The sequence below is a fragment of the Chlamydotis macqueenii genome, chromosome Z (genome assembly GCF_036417535.1).
Source record: "Chlamydotis macqueenii isolate bChlMac1 chromosome Z, bChlMac1.mat, whole genome shotgun sequence".
Taxonomy (NCBI): domain Eukaryota; kingdom Metazoa; phylum Chordata; class Aves; order Otidiformes; family Otididae; genus Chlamydotis; species Chlamydotis macqueenii.
Genome location: NC_141593.1, coordinates 30,368,871 through 30,391,488, shown reverse-complemented (window position 1 = coordinate 30,391,488; position 22,618 = coordinate 30,368,871). Strand labels below are relative to the sequence as shown.

Sequence of the window (22,618 nt, the reverse complement as noted above, 5' to 3'; positions counted from 1 at the left end):
TCAGGATCAGCTATTGTAAGTGGTGATAGCAGCTTGAACCATAAGTAAGAATGAAATCAGAATGTCCTTAAATTTAATCATACAGGGGAATGCAGTGATGCTGATTAAATTCACAAAGCCTGCTAAAGAATCTGCAGAGGAAGAATAATACCAATAATTAGAGACGAAAAGAAGTTCCCAGTAAAGATGTGATCAAAGAGGTTAAATGTGCTGATCTAGACACTGCACAGAAGTTGTAAGGAATTTCTGCATCTTTGAAATATTGTGATATTATAAAACCGGTAGCATATTTCCCATTCAGTTTTACTGTGCATGGCATAATATATAAAGGAAAAAATGTAACACTGGCCTATTTTTTTTATTTTGCTGAATGTGATTCCTGCTTTCTTATGCTCAAAATTACAGTGCTCAATAACATTACGTTATTTTTAAAGTTCATAAAAACTCTGAGTTATTTGGGTTCTTTGTTTTCAGAGGGAGGAGAACACCATACTGTGTGTTCTGTAGGCATGTTTGGTTGGAAGATGCTTTATTATACTCATTTGTGTAGAGAGAAAAAAAAAAAAAAAACAACCATAAATTGCCATCACAACAGTATCTTCAGTTTAAAAACTTTGGAACTTAGTTCCAATTTTTTTTTCTTAAGTACATTCCAAAGCAAGAATGAGATATTACTGGAGAATATAGACATGTATTATACTTAACCAAAAAAATGGAGCTGTTTAAAGAATTTGCAAAGTCAATCTTGGACACTCTACCTCTTTCCCCATTAAAGTTTTTCCTCCACATAGCAAGAAACAAAACAGTTATTACTGTAGACAGACCACAGGGCAGATATGCTCCTTTTGAGCCAAAAGCTATTAGGATCAACAAAGTGAAATTCTGTTGCCTCTTGAATCTGGACGTACCTCTAAAATCTCTATGCCACAAAGTTTACAATAGATTTGACAATATGAGTTACTGGAACACATTTTCTAAAATCTCTGACAACAGGTAACATTTCTAGATTTTTAGTATGGTGTCAAATTGAGTTAATTGGTGATAACAGTAGAGAATTTTAATGTAGATAAATTGCTTATGTCTTATATCTCACAGGTAGCAGTGGGAAATTCAAGAGTTCTTACTTTTCAGCTGCAATGCCTTTATAGGTCAGTTTCTCTATCTTGGGATAAACTGAGATGCTTCAGCCCTGATTCCATTGATGCTTTGAAAAATAATGTTGCTGAGAGGTACTGAGTGGTGATTTGAGTGAAAGCCTTGAATAGAACACATTTATTTCATGTGTATGAGTAATAATTACACGGAGAACATGGAATCATTTTTTGTGATAGTCCAGCTGGCTGTGAAAATGAACTGCAGAGCTGTTTGCTAGATTCTGAGAGCATTTCATAGTGCACAAACTGTCTTTTGCTGCGAATTCTGATTTTGTTTTGCAGTATGATACCCCCTGTTTTTAAACTTATGTCAGGGTTTGATTCATTATTGGTCACTTATGTATGAAAATAATATTTGCTCATAGATGAACTTTAAAACAGTCATGTAGAAGTCTACAGAACCCCTTGCAAATTCTACTTAGTGTAAGTAGGAAATACAGAAGCAAACATCCTTGTCTCAAACCTTCCATGCTGTTAAGAAGCTCAAATTATTTTATCTAATCTGAATATTGTTTACCAAGACCAGGATCATCCAGTGTCTTACTCATTACTTGAAACATAACAGCAGGCCACATGAAGCTGATCTGGTTTTAAGTTTGAATGTACTGACTGTGTGCCTCATAAGGAAGCCTGCTCTTTTTAATATTAAGGTTCACTGCAAACTGTGTAATTGTCATCAATCTTTCCTGTTTTCTTCATTAAAACGTACAAGTGACAGACTCAGTCTCTGAAGTCAGCCTGAAATCTTGTTAGATGTTTCTAGGGTAAGCTTTTTATTTTCTATGTTGTTTTAAAATCTCTAATAACATTTTTAGAAGGACTTTTTGCTCTATGGCAATGATAGAAAAAAAGTAAAATGAATTAGCCATTAGCCAAAATGAATGGCTAACATTCTGATTAAAAGTGGTTACTAAGACTAGTCTCTATAGGACTCGCATATCTGTTGCTTTATTCTTGTCATTCATGAGCTTCAAGTTCACAAGCAGCACTCTCGGGCTGGATGTATCCAAACACTTCTTTTCTATACTTTCTGTTATATTTTGTATTTCCCCCAAGATGTGATGCTAATTTAGAGTGAACATTAAGTAAATTAAGAAATAATTCTAGAAATGGTAGAATAGGATTTAAGGAAATTTTTCATTTCTAGGACTCTGTCTGATCCTCATTTACAAAGCTGTTCATTAAGAATCACTGAAATGAAGTGTGACTGCTTGGCATTTAGTAGTTACATTGCTATACAAAAAGAAATAGAAACCATCTCTTGCTCTTAATGTTCTATTACTAGCTAGGTTTTTTTTTAAAGTGGAAAGAAAAACCACAATAAAATATGGTATTACTTAATTTGGAAAACATGAAAGGACTGTTAATATCTGTGGAGTGATTATGCTGTTATTACATTCACTGCTCAGAAACAAGCTGAGGCATGTTTTTCAGTTTTTAAGTGCCACATATGTCTTCATCACATTTAAATTTTGGAGTTTGCATGCAGATGTGATCATTAGGCTGGTTTGAGTTTAAGCGCAAGTATCTCACATGCATTTAAAACACTAAGGGCATAGTAAAAGAAAATCAGTATAAAATGAATGTCTCAGTTTTAACACTGTTAATAGTATTAATATGGACAAGTCATATTGAAGATATTGCATCTTTATCAGTTCTTCTTTCAGAATGGCATGCTTAAAATTCTTCTGGGAGTTTTACCCACAGTCTTTTTACCCTTTGTATTGCAGTAAGCTGCCACACACCATTACCTTTTTCCCACCAAAGTGTGAGTGAACTTAGCTGTCTGCTTGCACATCTTAGAAAAGGCAGAACGTGTATGAGTCATCATAATTGTTTTCTGTACCTACTTCTTATAAGGCAATACAAACCCAAACATCTCTTAAACAGCTTCAAGGGTGGGAACAGCTTCATCATAAATGGTAGGCTAAGAACTGGAAAAGTAAATTGTCATATTCAGGAATAGTGTTGGTGCCACCAGCTCTCATTCCATGGCCTTCTAGTATTCAGTACTGCAAGCAGACAGTTTTTCTGACATGTTAAAGCAATACTGAAACTGGAAGGGCTGTCGCCTTGGGGATAAAGTGATCCATCCTCACGAGAACTTCATAACTCTCAGTAAAATCTTCCTAAGTCTTAATTTCCTCTGGTGCTAACCACAGAGAGTGCACATGATAACAGCAAACCCTTCACTGCAACACACTGGCAGAAAGTATATGCCAGCACCATACACTTGAATGAGAGGTGTACTGCACTGCCCTCAGCAGACACCCTCTGCACCCACAAGGCTCTAGGCAAGTAACTGAAGTTGAGAGCACTAGCAAGTTCAAGTGAAATTTTTGTATGCCAACAGGAGGGGAACATGGATTTAACTTTGCAGCTAAAACAAACAAACAAACAAACAAAGTACTTTCAATTCTCATCTTTCCTTTTGGGAGATTGACAAGTAGTTATCTGGGGAGGCAGTTTTGAACAGAAGACTAAACACTGACTGAAAGACTCTCCTGTACAGAAAAACTGGGGAGGGAAAAAAAAAAAGATAAAAGAAAGAAGGTTCTAAAAGGTACTTATCTCCAGAATAAAAACACCCAAGAAGACCAAAGTGTAAAATTCATTAAGTATCTTCTAAGCATTCATCTCCATAGTTTGACAGAAATAAAGATAACTCATTACACTAGTGTATAGAAAAATATGGAAAGTTAAAACAGAACCTTACTCTAAGAAAATAAATCTATACACAGAGGGAACAGAAATCACTTAAAACACTAAGGGCATAGTAAAAGAAAATCAATATAAAATGAATGTCTCAGTTTTAACACTGTTAATAGTATTAATACGAACAAGTGCAATACTATTTTCATGTGTTAAAAATGAATTCTAGGTATTATATATCATTTATTCTTTTGATACACTTCTGTAACTCCTATTAAAATTAATTAGTATTATGTGCACATCAAGAGAAGAGTAGAAACCGTATGTGTATTGTTGTAATAATTATTAAACTAACATCTCATACTGGCTGAGAACATAGTTATTTGCCTACTTCCCTACAACCTCCAGCTGTGAACTTTCAATCTTATAACTTCTGAATAACAAAGGTAGTCCAACTAACATGTAGCTGCTAAAGAAGGTGGTAGTAGATGCTAATCTTACCATTTACCTAATACTCAGCAGATGCTTTGGTATAGTGCTAAAAGCTCAGTGCTATTTGTCTTAGCATACTATTGTGATCTAAAAAAAAAGAGTTATTAACCATGGGTGGTGATAAAATGCAGTGGCACTTTTAATCAAGGTTTGCATGTGTGCATGTTAGTCCACCTGCACTGCCAAAACATCAGCTTGAAATCTACCTTTTGATCCTTTATCCTGGTTTTCTAGTAACTCATTTTCAGTGTTGCTTGCATGAAATGGCTACCTGTTCAGGCCTTAAGAAGTCTGATGGTTAGTGATATGAACATACATCAAATGATTTTCTTGTTTTTTCCATGATATTAGAAAATAATCATTTATTACTCTGTGACCGTGTATCTGTTTAGCATAAGAGCTAGCCCAAATACCATAGTGAAATGAAGTGTTCGTCATAATGCATGTCTGAATTTTTATGGTACTCACCATAAAATCTAAACAGCGCTTTATGATTCTTCAGGCAGATAAGTGATATGCATACAAGTTGATTTCACTTACAGAGAAAGAGAATGTAATATTTCTCGTGGGTGGCAGAAAATTTGTAAATTAATCTGTTTTACTTTTGGAGTAGGAAGAAAGCATAATATGAAATAACCTATGAAATAAAATGGCAATGAATTTAGAAAATGTGACAGTTCAGGAACATACTTAATATATGAAGTTCTATTCCAGCCAGTTTTCTCAATGAAAATACTCATTTGCTTTAAGTTAGATAAATTATGTAATGAAAAAGTTTTAAAGCCATTGGCAGCCAATCAAGAAATAATTTTCTGCATGTGATTATGGGAACAGGCTGCCTAGGTTTAAGAAATATGGAGCAATACTGGTTTTTCATAATTTTACAGTTATACAATGTTACAGAATGATGCAAAACTGATTTTGAATTATCTTTTTAAATGTGTAGTGGTTTTATCATTAAAACTTTTTTGGAGCAGGTGCTTTTCAGACTCAGAAATACTGTGAATGCTCTCAATGTCTTTCATATGATAAAACTAAATACTGTAAAAAAATAAGGGATTCATTATGAATTTTGAAAAATCAGCTCTAATTATGTGAAGCTATAGAGATGGAACTGTACCCATTTCTTACTGAAATTAATGTCTGCTTTGTGAAGTTCTTTGCAAAATCATGTTACATAAATAATAGCTATTAAAATTATTTTTGTAACCTTCATTGAAAAGAACTTTTACATAGGAATTAAAGATAGGACAGAATGAGAGCTCTGAAAGCTTCTATAGCTAATCCTGTGTACTCAGAAGAAGACACGTAGTTTACACTGTTACTTGTTCACCTTGCATATGTTATGCATAATTTTATTTATCATTACTACATATGCTGCTAGATAAAGGATATAAACTTTTTCCTGACTCACAATTATTAGCAAAATGGTCCTTCAGTTCTCAACTGATGAATCCTGACTTGTAAACACTTGATAGTTTCTAGTGTTCTGCATTAAGTTTGAAACAGGAAGCAATAACTTACAGCTGATAGTTGGATTAATTTTTGCTTTTCACGGAGACTAGTCTTAAGATATTTTCTAAGGAATCTTTATCTCATTCGCTGGAATGAAAGACTTTGTGCCTAAATTTATACACAAAATAAAATAAGAATACAACCTCCGATAGTAATGAATTTAATTTTTTTTTTTTGTTTAGATTTTGTTGTGAGAAGGATGGCTTCTGTAAGCTCATTTAAAACTGATGGAAACACTTAAGTATGCTTGCTGTCAATTATTTAAGACTTCAGCAGGAGATCATCTGGCAAAGCCATTATTTTGTTTTCCTTTTGAAGACTTAAGTTAGCATCAGCAGTTCATATCATCATACTTGCTGTATGAGCAGGTAAAGATCGTTACAGCCACAGGAAAAGATATGTGCATATTTGCCAGGCATTTACTCATAGTTTCTAAGAGCTTTCAGACATTTTGGAGCAGAGGGAGATTTCCAGTGTGTTCAGGCAAGAACTTTTTTGCAGCTTTGATCTCCATGATACTGATTTTTATGCAAACCCAGCTACTAAATACCAAAAAGTCATGTAATAAGGTGAACTTGAATATTTACCATGGAAAATTTTGGCCTAAGTGTTTACAAAACCTGATAAACAGGGAAAAAAAAATATCTTGCTTTGTAAAAGCATAGAGATTTTTCATGACAAAATTCAAGGGAATGTTTTTTCTCAAAGGTCTTGTTGATGCTTTTTCAGGATGGCTTGGTGGATTTTTAAAGAAAAAATGTTAGGATGAGAGATAAAAGTGTTTATGGACATATATATAACTGCATCAGGTCCTGAAATAATATGAAGGCATAGATGTGTCATATAATATGTTAAAAATCATCTGCAGAAAGATTTTAATATATCAAGATAAACAGTTTAGAAACACTTTTTCCAGAAGTGTTTAGATTCATCATAGAATCATAGAATGGTTAGGGTTGGAAGAGACCTTCAAAGGTCATCTAGTCCAACCCCCCTGCAAGGAGCAGGGACATCCCCAACCAGATCACATCACTCAGAGCCTCATCCAGCCTGGCCTTTAACGTTTCCAGGGATGGGGCATCCACCACCTCTCTGGGCAACCTGTTCCAGTGTTCTACAACCCTCATTGAATCATAGAATAGTTTGAGTTGCAAGGGACCTTTAAACTTCACCTAGTCCAGCCCCCCTGCAAGAAGCAGCAATGTGTTCAACTAGATCAGGTTGTTCAGAACCCCATCCAATTTGACCTTGAATGCTTCCAGGAATGGGGCACACACAAATTTTCTGGGCAACCTGTTCCAGTTCCTCACCACCCTCACAGTAAGGAATTTCTTCCTTATATCTAGTCTAAGTCTATCTCTTTCTGTTTTGAAGTTATTACCCCTTGTCCTATCACAACAGACCCTGCTAAAAAAATTTCTCTGTGTCTTTCTTATAAGTTCCCTTTCAGTATTGAAAGGCTGCAATAAGGTCTTCCCAGAGCCTTCTCTTCTTTAGGCTGAACAGCCCCAACTCTCTCAGCCTGTCTTCAGAGGAGAGGTGCTCCTGCCCTCTGAAAACTTTTGTGGCCCTCCTCTGGACTTGCTCCAACAAGTCCCTGTCCTTCTTATGTTGGAGGCTCCAGAGCTGGACGCAGTCCTGCAAGTGAGGTCTCATGAGAGTAGAATAGAGGGGGAGAATTACCTCCCTTGACCCACTGGCTGTGCAGGCGCACATTACTGACTCATGCTGAGCTTCTCATCCACCAGCACTCCCAAGTACTTCTTCTCAGGGCTGCTCCAAATCCATTCTCCACCCAGCCTGTATTTATGCTTGAGATTGCCCCGACACACATGCAGGACCTTGTACTTGGCCTTGTTGAACTTCATGTTGTTCTCATGGGCCTACCTCTCCATCCTGTCAAGGTCCCTCTGGATGGCATCCTTTCCCTACAGCATGTCAGCCACACCACGCGGCTTGGTGTCATCAGCAAGCTTGCTGAGGGTGCACTCTATCACGCTGTCTATGTTGCTGACAAAGATGTTAAACAGCACTGATGCCAGTACTGACCTCTCAGGAATACCACTCGTCACTGTTCTCCACTTGGACATCAAGTTGTTGACCACAACTCTTTGAGTGCAGCCATCCAGCCAATTCTTTATCCGAGTGGTCCATCCATCAAATCCATATCTCTCCAGTTTAGAGACAAGGATGTGTGTGGGGCGGTGTCAAATGCTTTGCACAAGTCCAGGTAGATGACATCAGTTGGTCTTCGCTTGTCCACCAGTGCTGTAATCCTATCATATCATAGAAGGTCACCAAATTGGTCATGCACAGTTTGCCCTTCGTGGAGCCATGTTGCCTGTCACCAGACACTTCCTTATTTTCCCTGTGCCTTAGCATGGTTTCCAGGAGAATCTGCTCCATGACCTTTCCAGGCACAGAGGTGAGACTGACTGGCCTGTAGTTCTTTGGGTCTTCCTCACTTCCCTTTTTAAAAAAGGGAAAATCCCTTTTCCAGTCAGTGGGAACTAGTCTGACACAACTTCTCAAATATGACAGACAGTGTCTTTACAACTTCATCAACCAGTTCCCTCAGGACCTGCAGATGCATCTCATCAGGTCCCATGGTTTTCTGCACCTTCAGATTCTTTAGATGGTCTTGAACCTGATCTTCTGATACAGAGGATGGTTCTTCATTCTCGCAGTCCCTGTCTTTACATTCTGCGACTTGGACGATGTGGCTAGAGCCCTTGCTGGTGAAGACTGAGGCAAAAAAAGTCGTTGAATACCTCAGCCTTCTCTGTGTCCCAGGTAAGTAGATCTCTCATTTCCTTCTGGAGGGCACCCAAAGTCTCCATGGTCTTTCTTTTATCCTCGATGTACCTATAGCATCTTTTCTTGTTGTCCTTGACGTCCCTGGCCAGATATAATTCTATTAGGGCTCTAGTCTTCCTAACCTTATCCCTGGCTGCTTGGACAAGTTCTCTGTATTCCTCCCAGCCTACCTGTCCTTGCTTCCACCCTCTGTAAGCTTCCTTTCTGTTTTTGAGTTGGTCTAGGAGCTATTTGTTCACCCATTTAGGCCTCCTGGCATTTTTGCCCGACTTCCTCTTTGTTGGGATGTGTTGCTCCTGAGCTTGGAGGAGGTGCTCCTTGAATATCAACCAACTTTCCTGGGCCCCTCTTCCCTCCAGGGCTTTATCCCATGGCACTTTGCACAGCAGATCCCTGAAGAAGCCGAAAAGTCTACTCTTCTGAAGTCCAGAGTAGAGAGCTTGCTGTGCACCGTCCTCACTGCCCTAAGTATCTCAAACTCCACTATTTCATGGTCACTGCAGCCAAGGCTGCCCTTGAGCTCCACATTCCTCACGGGCAACCCCTTGTTTATGAGAAGAAGGTCCAGCATAGCACCTCTTCTCATTGGCTCCTCTGTCACTTGGAGCAGGAAGTTATCATCCACATATTCCACGAATTTCCTGGATTGCTTGTGCCCTGCTGTGTTGCCCTTCCAACAGATATCTTTAGATCAAGAACACAGCTAAATATTAGCAAGATGTTTTCCTCATGTGCCAAATGAGTTGCAAGTTTTCGAAAAGTCAGAAACAACCAACTCATCTTTTTATAATACCTGTCTTACCATTTCAGTTAATACTCAGAACAGATTATGTTGTAGCAATTATTCAAAGAGATACGCCTTAATAAAATAAATAGAAACATGTTTAGCATACACAGATTGTTTTTAAAGTTTTCTTCAGTTACAAAAACATACTGCAATATTGTTGTGTAGTCTAAGATTTATTACTATATATTCATTTAGTGGCAGAAATTATTTCTCAATTACTATCACATCTGACTTGCTCCCAATTACTTCTAAAGAGTGCATATAATAATCTTCATATGTACCTCCCCAGCCTACAGGAAAAAAATAGTTCGATCTCTTTTCTCTAAAAGAAATTAGTTTTGTATTTAGTTATAAAATGGATGACAGTTCTTACTACTAATAAATCCAAGGAAAAAACACTTCCATTGTTGAAATCAGACATAACCCTGGCACTCAGCTAATTGATTGTGTCGCACAGAGCCTCTCACTGAGTGGTAATTGACCAGTGGACAGATTCTCATCTTTTGTTTTCAAGCATTTTGTTTTCTTCATTTGTACCTTCTTCATGCAAGTTATCATGTTTTAAGTCTGTCCATAGAGTTGGCATGGAGGATTTTTGTGCCTACACTATTTTTTTTACGTACTTGACACATGCAGTGCTGTGCTAAGCTTAGTCTGTCACACTATGTCTGTTTAAAGGCAGAAACTGGCTCTTCACAGCTGTTTGACTTCATTAACTGTTTTCCACAGAACAGTTTGTGATGAATTTGCAAATAACTGTCATAACATGAAACTTTATTTCTATTCCTTCTCAGATGCACTTCCTCCGTGCATCCACCCCACCTCACCTGGCATCATGACTCCCTCAGCCTTCTGGGAATCCCACTGGACTTTCAAACATCCAAACACTCATTTAGGCCTATGACTTCCAGATATGCAGAGCAGCTACTTCTCTATGTCTGCGCTTGTCTGCGCTTCCACTGGAACTGAAACATCGCTGTGTCTCTGTTAACAAATTGTCATTTTCATTTGTAAAAATTTATTTTATAAAACACAAAACAAAACACAGCAAACCAAAAAAAACCAACCCTCCCCCTCTATTTTTTCCAAGAAAGTACGTCTTGCATTATGATGATCATCATTGATCAGCTAGACGGAAGTTGGTGAGAAAACATTTCTTAAAACAAAAACGAAAACCATACCTATGCTCTATTTAAAACCAATTTATAGTTAGTAAGCAGATGCTTACAAATATTGTTGATGACATTTTTTATTTATACTTTGGAGATATTCACTCAGACTGTAGACTGTAATAAATTTCATTTTACACCATCCATCACGGATTTTCATTTTGTTGTATTTTTTAGAGATAGCACTGAATTTAATAATTAATTTAAATAATTATGATGGACTTACAGGGGTGAACCTAGTGCTCAGCATGTAAAACAGTTTTTAAAAAATACTTTTTGACATCCCATGCTCCTATGCCAAGCCAAGATCCTATTTCAAATTACTGACAATATAATTTGTGATGCAATTACTCGAGTAAATTGCAGCAAGAGTTATAGCAAAGCTGAGTAAATCCATTTTTGTTCTGTGTTCAACATCTTACAGATTAATCCCCACGCCATTCCTCATTTACAGTTGCGTGAGAAATATTAGCTACTCTTGCTAGACAAATGTAAAAGTGTCATGTTTAGAGTAGATCTCTCTCCTTCAGGTTTCCAGAAAGCCTGCTTGAATTTGCTCAGTTCAGTTCACAACAGTTCACCATAGATCTTTCAAGGCCATATAATTATTATTGTGAAAAATAGTTTGGAAGAACACAAGTGCTAGCTGTCTGCAGATCAGAACGGGCACTGCCTTGCGTCACCAGGCTATCTGTGCCTGCTTCCGAGGCAGGCCTCCGCTGTGCTAGAAAGCATCACAGGATGTTGAGTATTTTCGTTCATGCAATAACTCAGAGTATGGACATTATCTATCATCTAGGAATACAGCAATTCCTGTTATAACATGAAACATGTTAAATCCCAAACTAATCCTATTTACTTCAGTTTAGGACAGCAGCAAAATTTCAGATAGAAGTTGAAGCCTCAGAGCACAGCCAATTCTAACACTGGTTTTGGGGGCAAAATAAGCCATAGCAAAACTATATATATATATATATATACACAACAACCTGTAACTCTTTCTGAGATGAAAACCTTGAAGTGTTGACTGCTTTAGGCTTTAGAAATAGTAACATTTCTATGTTACTACGTCTCTATCTTCATCTGCATGTATAGTATTAAGTGTTAATATAAGGTTTTGGTGTGTAAATCCAAACTCATTAAAGGGCATTTGTCAGAAAGCAGTAATGATTGAACTTGGGCGCAGAACTGTAAGAAAGCTGGATTTTAAGCAGTATGTGTCCTCTGCTACAGAGAAAGGTCTATATTCTTCCAGAACAGAAGTGAATGGCTGTGTCTCCCCCAGAAGCAAAAAGTAAATTCATATCTACTTATCTACCTCTATCGTTCTCTAGGTATCTTCTAAATATCTGTGAGAAAGAGGGAATGTTGCCATAGGTGGGCATTAGAGGTAGGAGGGTGTGTTGGTTTTATGTAGTGAGGGAAGGCTACAGTAGCAGCTTCTGTAAGAAGCTGCTAGAAGTTGTTCCCCTTTGTCCAGTGGACTCGGCCAGGCCTAGGGCAGACCCGCTGCAGGCCAAGGCCGAGCCAATTGTTGACAGAATGTTCAGTGATAACACCTCTGTGATAACATATTTAAGAAGGGGAAAAACAGAGAAAAAAAAATGAAGATGTGAAGACATTGAGTGGGGGCACAGAGGGGGAGATGTGAGCCTTGTGGGCCTTGCGGCTCTCACCCTCTGGCCTCCTGCTGGGCGTCCGTCTTGGCAGGAGGCCAGACTCAGCCCTGCCTAGCGGCAAGAAGTGAAAAGAGATGAGATGTGAAGAGAACCTGAGAGGCATCTGCCTGCCAGTTGTGAAGAATTTCTTGTCAGAGGAGTGGCTTTGGGCGCCAAGGTCAGTGAAGAAGGAGGGGAAGGAGTAATGCGGCTCCTGTCCAGAATTCCCCTGCAGCCTGTGCTGCAGTCCATGGTGAGGCCGGCTGTGCCCCTGCAGCCCATGAAGGCCCATGGAGGAGCAGAGATCCACCTACAGCCCATGGAGAACCCCTGTTGGGGCAGGTAGATGGCTGAAAGAGGCTGTGGCCTGTGGAGGGCCTGCACTGGGGCAGCCATTCCAGAAGGACTGCACCGTATGGAAAAATGACCCATGCCGGAGCAGTTCATGAAGGACTGTAGCCCCTGGGAGGGACCCAACACTGGAGCAGGGGAGGAGTGTGAGGAGTTCGTCCCCTGAGGAGGAAGGAGCGGCATAAAGCGACAAGTGATGAACTGACCATAACACCCATTCCCTCTTCCCCACTGTGCCAATCAGTGGGGGGAAGGAGGTAGAGATAATGTTAAGCCTGGGAAAAGAGAGGGGTGGGGGGAAGTAATCTTGTTCTCTTTCTCATTATTCTGCTTTGGTTTTAATAATAAACAGTTTTCTCCAAGTCAAGTCTGTTTTGCCTGTAACAGTAACTTCAAGGATCTCTCCCTGTCCTTATCTCAAACCTCGAGCCTTCTTTTCTTATATTATCTCTCCCTACTCTCTCAGAGGGTGGGGGGAGTGAGAGAGAGAGAGACTGCGTAGTCTGGTCCTGAACGGGGCTGAATTACCCTCACTCATATTCAGGATACCTCACTCATATTCAGGAAGATGAAGAGTGAGGTCTAGCACACACTTGTTCCCTGTATAACTAAGCCACCAGAGAAGAACTTCATAAACTCATAAATTAAATACTTTCTTGCTTCTATTAGAGGTCATACAGGTTCAAAGATGGCATGTGTTTTAACATTTGCCAGCACTTTGGATTCTCTCTTTTGCTCAGAAATATTAGGAGTACATGAAAAAGGTTTGTTGTCTTATATCTTCCTTGTCTCATCCAACATTTTCTTGATAGACAAGCATTCATCTTGGGAAGCTACTATATCTATTATTTTTTTACAGTCATCTATCTGTAATCATGTCAGTGTTACGAATGTCTTAAACATGCTTTTCAGACCAATGAAGATGCTTCATTAGATGTAGAAAAACTGCATGTTTTGTACCAGTAACATTAGTATAATGCTCAATAATACTGAGTTTCAAGGGATATCCTCTTAAACTACATTCTTCCAGAGTTCATTGTGTCTTCTGACAACATGGGTCTTTTTTTTTTTTCCTCATTTTATTCAGCAATACTGGCACCTTTATTGTTTGTTACTTATCATTATGTTTTCTATTTATTAAAATACTGCAATAACATCCAATTTGCTAGATCTGCATGGGCACATTGTTGTGCTGGGCACCATAAAAAGCAGTTGGAATGCATAGCCTCTACCTTGAATAACTTGATGTTTAATTCACTGCTCCAAAAGTGCTTTTAGCATCCTGACACAAACATCTTTCATCAAAACTTGAGGGATACAATTTCATCATTCTTATTCCTTATTTGCTTCTTCTAAGGGATCAAACTGTAGGCCTTCTGGGACACCTTTCTACGCATTTGTCAAAGTAAAAATCCTCCTGTCGTAGTTCAGCCCCGAACGGACCAGACTACGCAGTCTCTCTCTCACTCCCCCCACCTTTCGAGAGAACAGGGAGAGAAAATATAAGGAAAAACGGCTCGAGGTTTGAGATAAGGACAGGGAGAAATCCTTAAAGTTACCGTCACAGGCAAAACAGACTTGACTTGGGGAAAAGTATTCATTTATTACTACAAACAGCAGGATAATGAGACAGAGAACAAGATAACCTTCATCCACCCCTCCCTCTTCCCAAGCTTAACATTATCTCTACTACCTTCCCCTCCCGAGCGGCACAGGGGGGAAGAGGGAATGGGGGTTGCGGTCAGTTCATCATAAGTTGTTTTACACTGCTGCTTCATGGTCGGGGGAAGAACGCCTCACGTTCCTCCCCTGCTCCGTCGTGGGGTCCCTCCCACAGGCCACAGTCCTTCGTGGAACTGCTCCGGCGTGGGTCATCTCTTCCACCGGTGCAGTCCCTCTAGAACAGCTGTCCCAGCGGGCCCTCCACGGGCCACAGCCGCCTTCAGGCATCCACCTCCCCCGGTACGGGGTCCTTCACGGGCTCCAAGTGGATCTGTGCTCCTCCGTGGACCACCATGGGCTGCAGGGGGACAACCTGCTTCACCATGGTCGTCACCACAGGCTGCAGGGGAATCTTGGCCAGGAGCCGCATTACTCCTCCCCCTCCTTCTGAACTGACCTTGGCGTCTGCAACCGTTCCTCACAACAGGCTGGTACATGTCTCTCAGGATCTTTTTTACATCTTATTCATTTGTCATCTCCTCTCCACTTCTTGCAGCCGGGCCAGACCGAGTTGGGCCCAGTCGGCCACCTGGCGAGAGGCCAGAGGGTGAGGCCTGCAAGGCCCATGAGGCCTGCACCTCCCCCTCTGCGCCTCTGCCCCCGCTCAGCTTCCTCACATCTTCTCTTCTCTCTCTTTTTTTTTCTGCTTTCCCATTCTTAAATATGTTATCACAGAGGCGTTATCACGGGACATTCTGCTACCAATCGTCTCGGCCTTGGCCAGCAGCAGGTACGCCCTAGGCCTGGCCAAGTCCCCTGAACAAAGGGGAGCGACTTCTAGCAGTTTCCTACAGAAGCTACCACCTTAGGCCCCCCCTCACTAAACAAAACCACGACACCTCCCTTTCTCTTTCTAAAATGCACAAGTTTGATGCTGATCTAGAAATCCAGAAAACAGTATAATTCTCCTTTGAAAAAAGACTTAAACAAAGTTAATGCGTTTTTTCACTACAGTTTCTTTGTCAGGTCCTCAAATTTTGCAGCTATGTCATGAATCTAGTCTGTATAGAATCATAGAATCATAGAATGGTTAGGGTTGGAAGGGACCTTCAAAGGTCATCTAGTCCAACCCCCCTGCAAGGAGCAGGGACATCCCCAACTAGATCAGGTTGCTCAGAGCCTCATCCAGCCTGGCCTTGAACGTTTCCAGGGATGGGGCCTCCACCACCTTTCTGGGCAACCTGTTCCACTGTTCTATAATTCGCATCGTAAAAAATTTTTTCCTAATTTCCAATCTAAATCTACCTCCCTCTATTTTAAAACCATTACGCCTCATCCTATTGCAACAGGCCCTACTAAACAGCCTTTCCCCATCTTTCTTGTAGGCCCCCTTGAGGTACTGGAAGACTGCTATCAGGTCTCCCTGGAGCCTCCTCTTCTCCAGGCTGAACAGCCCCAACTCTCTTAGCCTGTCCTCATAAGAGAGGTGCTCCAGCCTTTTTATCATCTTCGTGGCCCTCCTCTGGACCTTCTCCAGCTGGTTCATGTCCTTCTTGTGTTGGGGGCTCCAGAACTGGACACAGTACTCCAGGTGGGGTCTCACCAGGGCAGAGTAGAGGGGGAGAATCACCTCTCTCAACCTGCTGGCCACGCTCCTCTTGATGCCGCCCAGGATGTGGTTGGCCTTCTGGGCCACAAGGGCGCATTGCCTGCTCATGTTGAGCTTCTCATCCACCAGCACTCCCAAGTCCTTCTCCTCAGGGCTGCTCTCAATCCATTCTCCGCCCAGCCTGTATTTGTGCCTGGGATTGCCATGACCCAGGTGCAGGACCTTGCACTTGGCCTGGTTGAACTTCATGAGGTTGGCACGGGCCCACCTCTCCCGCCTGTCAAGGTCCCTCTGGATGGCATCCCTCCCTTCCAGCATGTTGATGGCACCACACAACTTGGTGTCGTCAGCGAACTTGCTGAGGGTGCACTCTATCCCACTGTCCATGTCGCCGACAAAGATGTTGAACAGGGCCGGGCCCAGCACGGACCCCTGAGGGACGCCACTCGTGACCGGTCTCCACATGGACACTGAGCCGTTGACCACCACTCTCTGAGTGCGGCCATCCAGCCAACTCCTTATCCACCGAGTGGTCCGTCCATCAAACCCATGTCTCTCTAGTTTAGAGAGAAGGATGTCATGCAGGACAGTGTCAAAAGCTTTGCACAAGTCCAGGTAGATGATGTCAGTTGCTCGTCCCTTGTCCACCGATGCCGTCACCCCGTCATAGAAGGCCACCAAATTGGTGAGGCACGATCTGCCCTTGGTGAAGCCATGTTGGCTGTCACCAGCCACCTCCTTGCTCTCCATGTGCCTTAGCATGGTTTCCAGGAGAATCTGCTCCATGACCTTGCCAGGCACAGAGGTGAGGCTGACCGGCCTGTAGTTACCCGGGTCTTCCTTATTCCCCTTTTTAAAAATGGGGGTTATGTTCCCTCTCTTCCAGTCATCGGGGACCTCACCAGACCACCACAACTTCTCAAATACGATAGCCAGTGGCTTGGCAACTTCATCCGCCAGTTCCCTCAGGACCCGCGGATGGATCTCATCAGGTCCCATGGACTTGTGCACCTTCATGTTCCTCAGATGATCCCGAACCTGCTCTTCGAGTACAATGGGTGGTTCTTCATCCTTGCAGTCCCTGCTTGCGCCTTCTATATAGTATAGTTTATAGTTGTCAGTTTGGACTGCAAAGTATGTAGACTGCATTTTAAAAGTATTCAGTTAGATAATCGCCTGAAAGAAGCAACTCATTGAAAGCCATGTAACATCAGTAACAGAAATGGCCATGATCACAAGCTGCATCCATTTGACTATCTTGGGCAGTATTAGCACTCCCTTAAGTTTATGTACAGGTTCAGACATGTAGTCCAAATGAGGAGGAAGGACAGAGAAGGGGACTGTATTGTCTGACAACTCCTTTGCCAGACTGTTCACTTCTTCTCTCTTGTCCTCTTTGGTGAAGCAAAAACAAGATGCTTTTTCCCCCTTCTCAGTTCAAATTAGTATGTTACAACTTTATTGTGATGATTTATTGTATTATACTTAAGAATCAATATGAATTAATTACTAATAAAAGTGTCATGTATATTTACTAATATTAATACTTTAACACAGAGTATTAATGAGTAGAAAGGAGGGTAAGAAAAAATAAAATAATGCCTTTATGTGTTCTGGACTAATCTGCACATTCAAACTGCTAGCATGAGAAGTGAGCTCTGATGTACATGTAAACCTGCTGCTGATCTCATTATTTACTACACCATAAACCTGTGTGTAATGTGAAAAAGTTAAGCTTAAATTAAAAAGTGCCATCACTGCACTACTGTTATTCTTTCCCCTTTATTTTTCAAATGAAAGTAAGGAGAATGCAAAACCATAGATATTATTATGTTAGAAACATTGACTAGGTAGAGCAATCATGCGTTTTCCTAATCCTCATTCTTGGCAAGCCCCAGTTTAACCCTGATCTTGTGTAATCTAAATCCTAACCCTGTCTGGAAACTAAGACTCAAATTAGAAATGGTAATCATGGAAATGCATATCACTCCCCTTCACCATCATCTTGTCTTTCATTCACCAGTACAAAATACATAGTTTTATTCTTGTGAACATTTGCATATGGAAATATGCGGGATACTGTATCCTCTCCACTTCAAAAGTTTTCTTCTGTAGTAATAGTGTTTCTTCTGTAGTAGTAATGTTTCTTTTCCTAAATATATGATACCTTGCACTTAAAACACCACTTCACATTCTCTACCTTTGTTTCATTACCATAACTCTGACTGAATCCTCTCCTTATGTTAAAGAAGGGACATCTGGCAGCTATTATTTAATTCTTTTTTTTTTTTTTTAATTAGAACTTGACCTTTTGTATTTCCCTTTCAATTCCCAGTAAGCAGAATAGACATCCAAAAGTTCAGTCATGACCGAATTTGGGCATATGATGTTTGGATGATATGCTGTGCTATAAGCTAGGACAGTATCTGAGTGCAAATATAAGAATAAACCCTTATTTTGAGACTTGTGTTTTCATACGAGTGATGACTCTCCAAATGTTTATTTTTGTCATCCACAATGTCATTATTAAAGGAGAGTATTTCACTGTTCACATGAGTGAGACAGGTCGCTTTGGAAAGAGCTTGATATGTGCAGTCTTTAATTTGACAAAGTTTGAGAACTGCCAAAAGGTACAAATTCCCTTTTCCATTTTCATGTCCTTATGAAGAAACCTAATTTCAAAGGCTCAATGCACTCATTTGTTAAAACAGAGAACTTGTTTAAGGCTAAATGCTAATAACAATGAATGTTAACTGACTTAATGCAATGTGAAATTGCTGTTTCAACATTCACACAAATGATAATTCAGTCTAAGTGGCTCTATGTTCTGTTATATAGACATTACTTTGCAATTTGCAGGGTAATTGCATATCAAGCTACTAAACAAATTTGTTTTCTTTGGCATCAAAAGTACTTTGCACATCTCTTAGATATATGAAGAATATTTTTAAATGCACGTTTTTTAGTGGGATAGGATGGGCAGCTGTTCTCTTCTTGAGTATTTACTAACTGTTAAAGAGTATCTGATCATCTTAGCAATATCTAATTCACTTTCCTTGTGTGTTGTAATTGTGTGAAATTTAAAAGAAATTCCAACAGATACCTAGATCTTTTCTAACAGTGTAGCCATTACCCTTCTTTACTAACTTACATTACCACTAAGTAGAAGTATCCCTCTGTGTATATATTTGAACAAAGGACCTTGGGAAAATAATTTATTGTCTGATCATAATTACTTTTTTGGCAAAATTTACATTGTAAAATATTTCAATAAGAATAATGTTTATTAGCTGGCACTTTTCTGAAGCTTTATATCTTTAAAATCCAAATTAGTCTTTTATATATAACTACAAACAGCTTTGGTTTTACTTTTCAATTTATTCATATGCATAGTTCTTCAATAATGGTACAAAATACCAACCTTACTGCAAAATGTTTATTTTACTCCCTCCTCTACACTCTTTGATTTTACTGTTCTCAATCCTACGCTCAGTTCAGTTGCAGGAAGAATGATTTTGAATAATACGGTCATGATGTCAAAACAGTGCAAATTATATGCTGCTACCATCTGGAATTGTGAAAATAAAAGCTTTATTTACACTGTTCTTTGAAATAATAAACTTTATTGCAGCAGTTTATCTTCAGTATCTATAGTGTATTCTGGGAATACTCCATGTGTGCCTTTTTATTCTGAGCCACAGAATGACTAAAATTTGCCTGTGGCAAAGCTATCAGTGAGTCTTGAAATAGATTTTTTTTTTCTTCCTAAATAGAATGGAGAACTACCCTCCGTTTCCACAATGAGAATAATTGGTTCACATAGGCCAATATTTTTTAAGAGGCGCAGTGAAATGCTTTGGGTATGTGTTTTAGCTAGGCTGATTAGACAGATTTAACTACAGGTTAGTATGGATATTCTGGAACACAGGGGTTTCAATGTTGGAAATAGTTAATGTGGAAGGAAATGCTTAACAGAAATATTACCCAGTTTTCGTATCAACTGTCCAATGTTGGACCCTGATACAATTAGCTTACCTTTATACTCCGTAACCCCCAACGAAAGTAATCACAATCTGCTTTGGATACTTCACATTTGCACTTCATATCCATATCCATATCATAGTAATATTATCGTAATATATTATAACTGAGAAAATTATTCACACAATTCTCTTTCTTGTTAAAACAGCAAGGTAGCTATGAAGAAGTTAAAGTTTTAAGACTCAATCTGTTTCTAAAAGCTGCCACTATTCTTGCTGCTAGCAGGGTCTAGACATGATCTGAAAGTAGCTTTTTACAGAAAAAGTGGTCAAAATGTTTAAGTGTGGCCAAACTCTGGATGAAGATCAATGTTTTTCTCTTCATGTAGGCATGTTGTACACATGGGCAGATTTATCATTAAGAGTCAAATCCATTGTACTGGACTTGGATGAAATCCTCTTCTTTCTTTGGATCTAGCTTTTGTATATACATAGGCTTGACAATATACCTTTGGACATAGCTTGGGAAGTTCCTGAATTCTTATGAAAGAATTATGTCATTTAAAAAGAGAGATTGCAACAGCACACCTTTTTCTTTTAAGATGAGAGAAAACACAGTTAAAGCATGAGTAGAACAGAGTTTAAGATATGTAGTTGTGGCACAGCTATGTTCGGAGTTTTTTTCTGTAGATACTCTTAAAGGGAAGTATGGTTTCTTTTTAGTAGAGTTTAATTTTGCTTGTTAGTATTTTCAAGACACCACTCTGTCAAAATTACTGTTTACACATAAAAGCTGAGTTTGAGTTTGTTGCATTTATGAGGGCAGGCTCACTTCTAAGACAGGTGCAGCAACATGTGAAATTATTGGACTGTGTCTGTAGATATACTTAAATCTGAATGTAGAGGTTGATGTGCTTTTTCCATACATGTTGCTTGAAAGCGAAGCAATTACCACTTTGATAAAACTGGCAACAGAGGTAGGAATCTCAAGGACATTGTTTGCAGATGAGCAATGTCAGTCAGACTGAATTCACAGAGAGACAGTTTAGAAATACTAAGAACAACTGTGATGGGAAACAAGGCAAGGCTGTTTCATATTGTTCTCTCCTAAGGGTTTGTGTAGTAACCAGTCTTTGTAATTGCCTCTCTGTGATGTTCAGATCATACATTCAGTGAAAATAACTTTTGTAGAGCTCTTCCAGCAACTGAAAATTATCCTAGCACAATACTGAAGGCATTCTCTTAATGCCTGCACTGTTAAGACACCTAACAAATTCAAAGAATGTGCTCTGTTTCTAAATCTCTTGTATCTGTCATCCTAAACAAAATATTTATTACATGTGTGACTCATTAAGCACAAGGACAGAGAAATCTGCCCTTTAATGGCCTCTCAAAATGACAGTACCAAATGGCTTTGAGAAGGTCAAGTCTGATTTAAATTGTTGATGAATTGGAAGCTAATTCACTAGAATTGAATATTAATAGGGAACAGTGCTAAATACTATGGTTTAGGCCCTAATGAGCATATTAATGAGCAGTAAAAAATATTTTTCTTTTCACCTCATGTAAAATTGTATTGCTACCAATATATCAAAACTTTGTAATAGTTACTTTTCTCCTACTGTGGCTGAGAGGCAGTTGTTCACTGATTTGTTGCTCAGCTCTCTTGCACAGTGTGTTTGATGATTTGTCAAACTGGGTATCATCAAAGTGTAAAGACAGTTTTGTACAAATCACTAATAAACTTAGAGAGAAAAAAAAAAAGCAATTAACATCTTAAAAACTAAATCTATTGTGATAAGTACTCCAATTAGAAATTTCATTATTTCCCTGGTCCATTTTATGTTGAATATCGGGTTTTGTTGCCAAATACCTGATTGGAAACAAGCCACAACTGTCAAAAATATAACGGTTCTGGCTATTTGATTCTGCTACATTGTGATGTTTCTCATGAAAATTTCATGAAGAGCATTCATTCAAAGAGATTCTATGCATAAGGGGAATGGATGGAATTTAATTACCCTTATTAAAAATAAGAAACAAAAGCTCTTTACTACTCCATCCTATTAGTATTCAAGATAGATTATCTTTGTTGTACACTTCTACATTTGCAAAATGGACTCCAGGGTTTTCTGTGTGAGCCAAGTAGGAAAGGAAAGGTCAGGTCCTAAAAATCTTGTTCTGTATCACAAATCAAATCTTGTCAGTTACTACCAAAGTAAGACTTCATGATTATAAACAGACATGAAACATACCTTTCAACATACCTTTTGGGAAGAGCCTGTAGCTAGTGAAGGATTTGACACTTCACTACTGATTGGTAGAAATCCTAGCTCTGAAGAGTTATGCAACGTTACTGGAGAATTGTATTTACTATACCAGAGTAATATCTATGTGCATTCGTAGTACAAGCAATCAAGTAGCTCCTGGACCAGAAGACCCCAGGAACTCCAAAGATTTATAGGATGTACTTGCTTGCTATACATTTTTCAAGAAAGTCTGAAGCCAAATGCTGTACTGTGTAATCACACTTTTTTATGTACTTGTTTCATGTAAAGAAGGTGGTTTTGCTCTGTTGTTGGTAGGTGTGGTAATTCAATATTTCACGTAAAATAATAAGGATCCTCTCAAGTAGAGCAACATCAGTGTTGTGAAATACTATAGTGAAAGTTCAATGATTGTGCACTACATAGAGTATCTATGCCAATTTAATGCATTTTATAAGTAAGTATAAATTTTGTAGCCACTTTTTAATGAACCTTCTATTTTATA

General features: G+C 39.3%; 1 protein-coding gene across 1 annotated transcript in view; it reads left to right on the top strand.

Annotated features, from left to right (window-relative positions):
- The window catches only part of PTPRD (protein tyrosine phosphatase receptor type D), a 371,958-nt gene that overhangs the window by 204,599 nt on the left and 144,741 nt on the right, over positions 1-22,618 (top strand). The window lies entirely within an intron of this gene.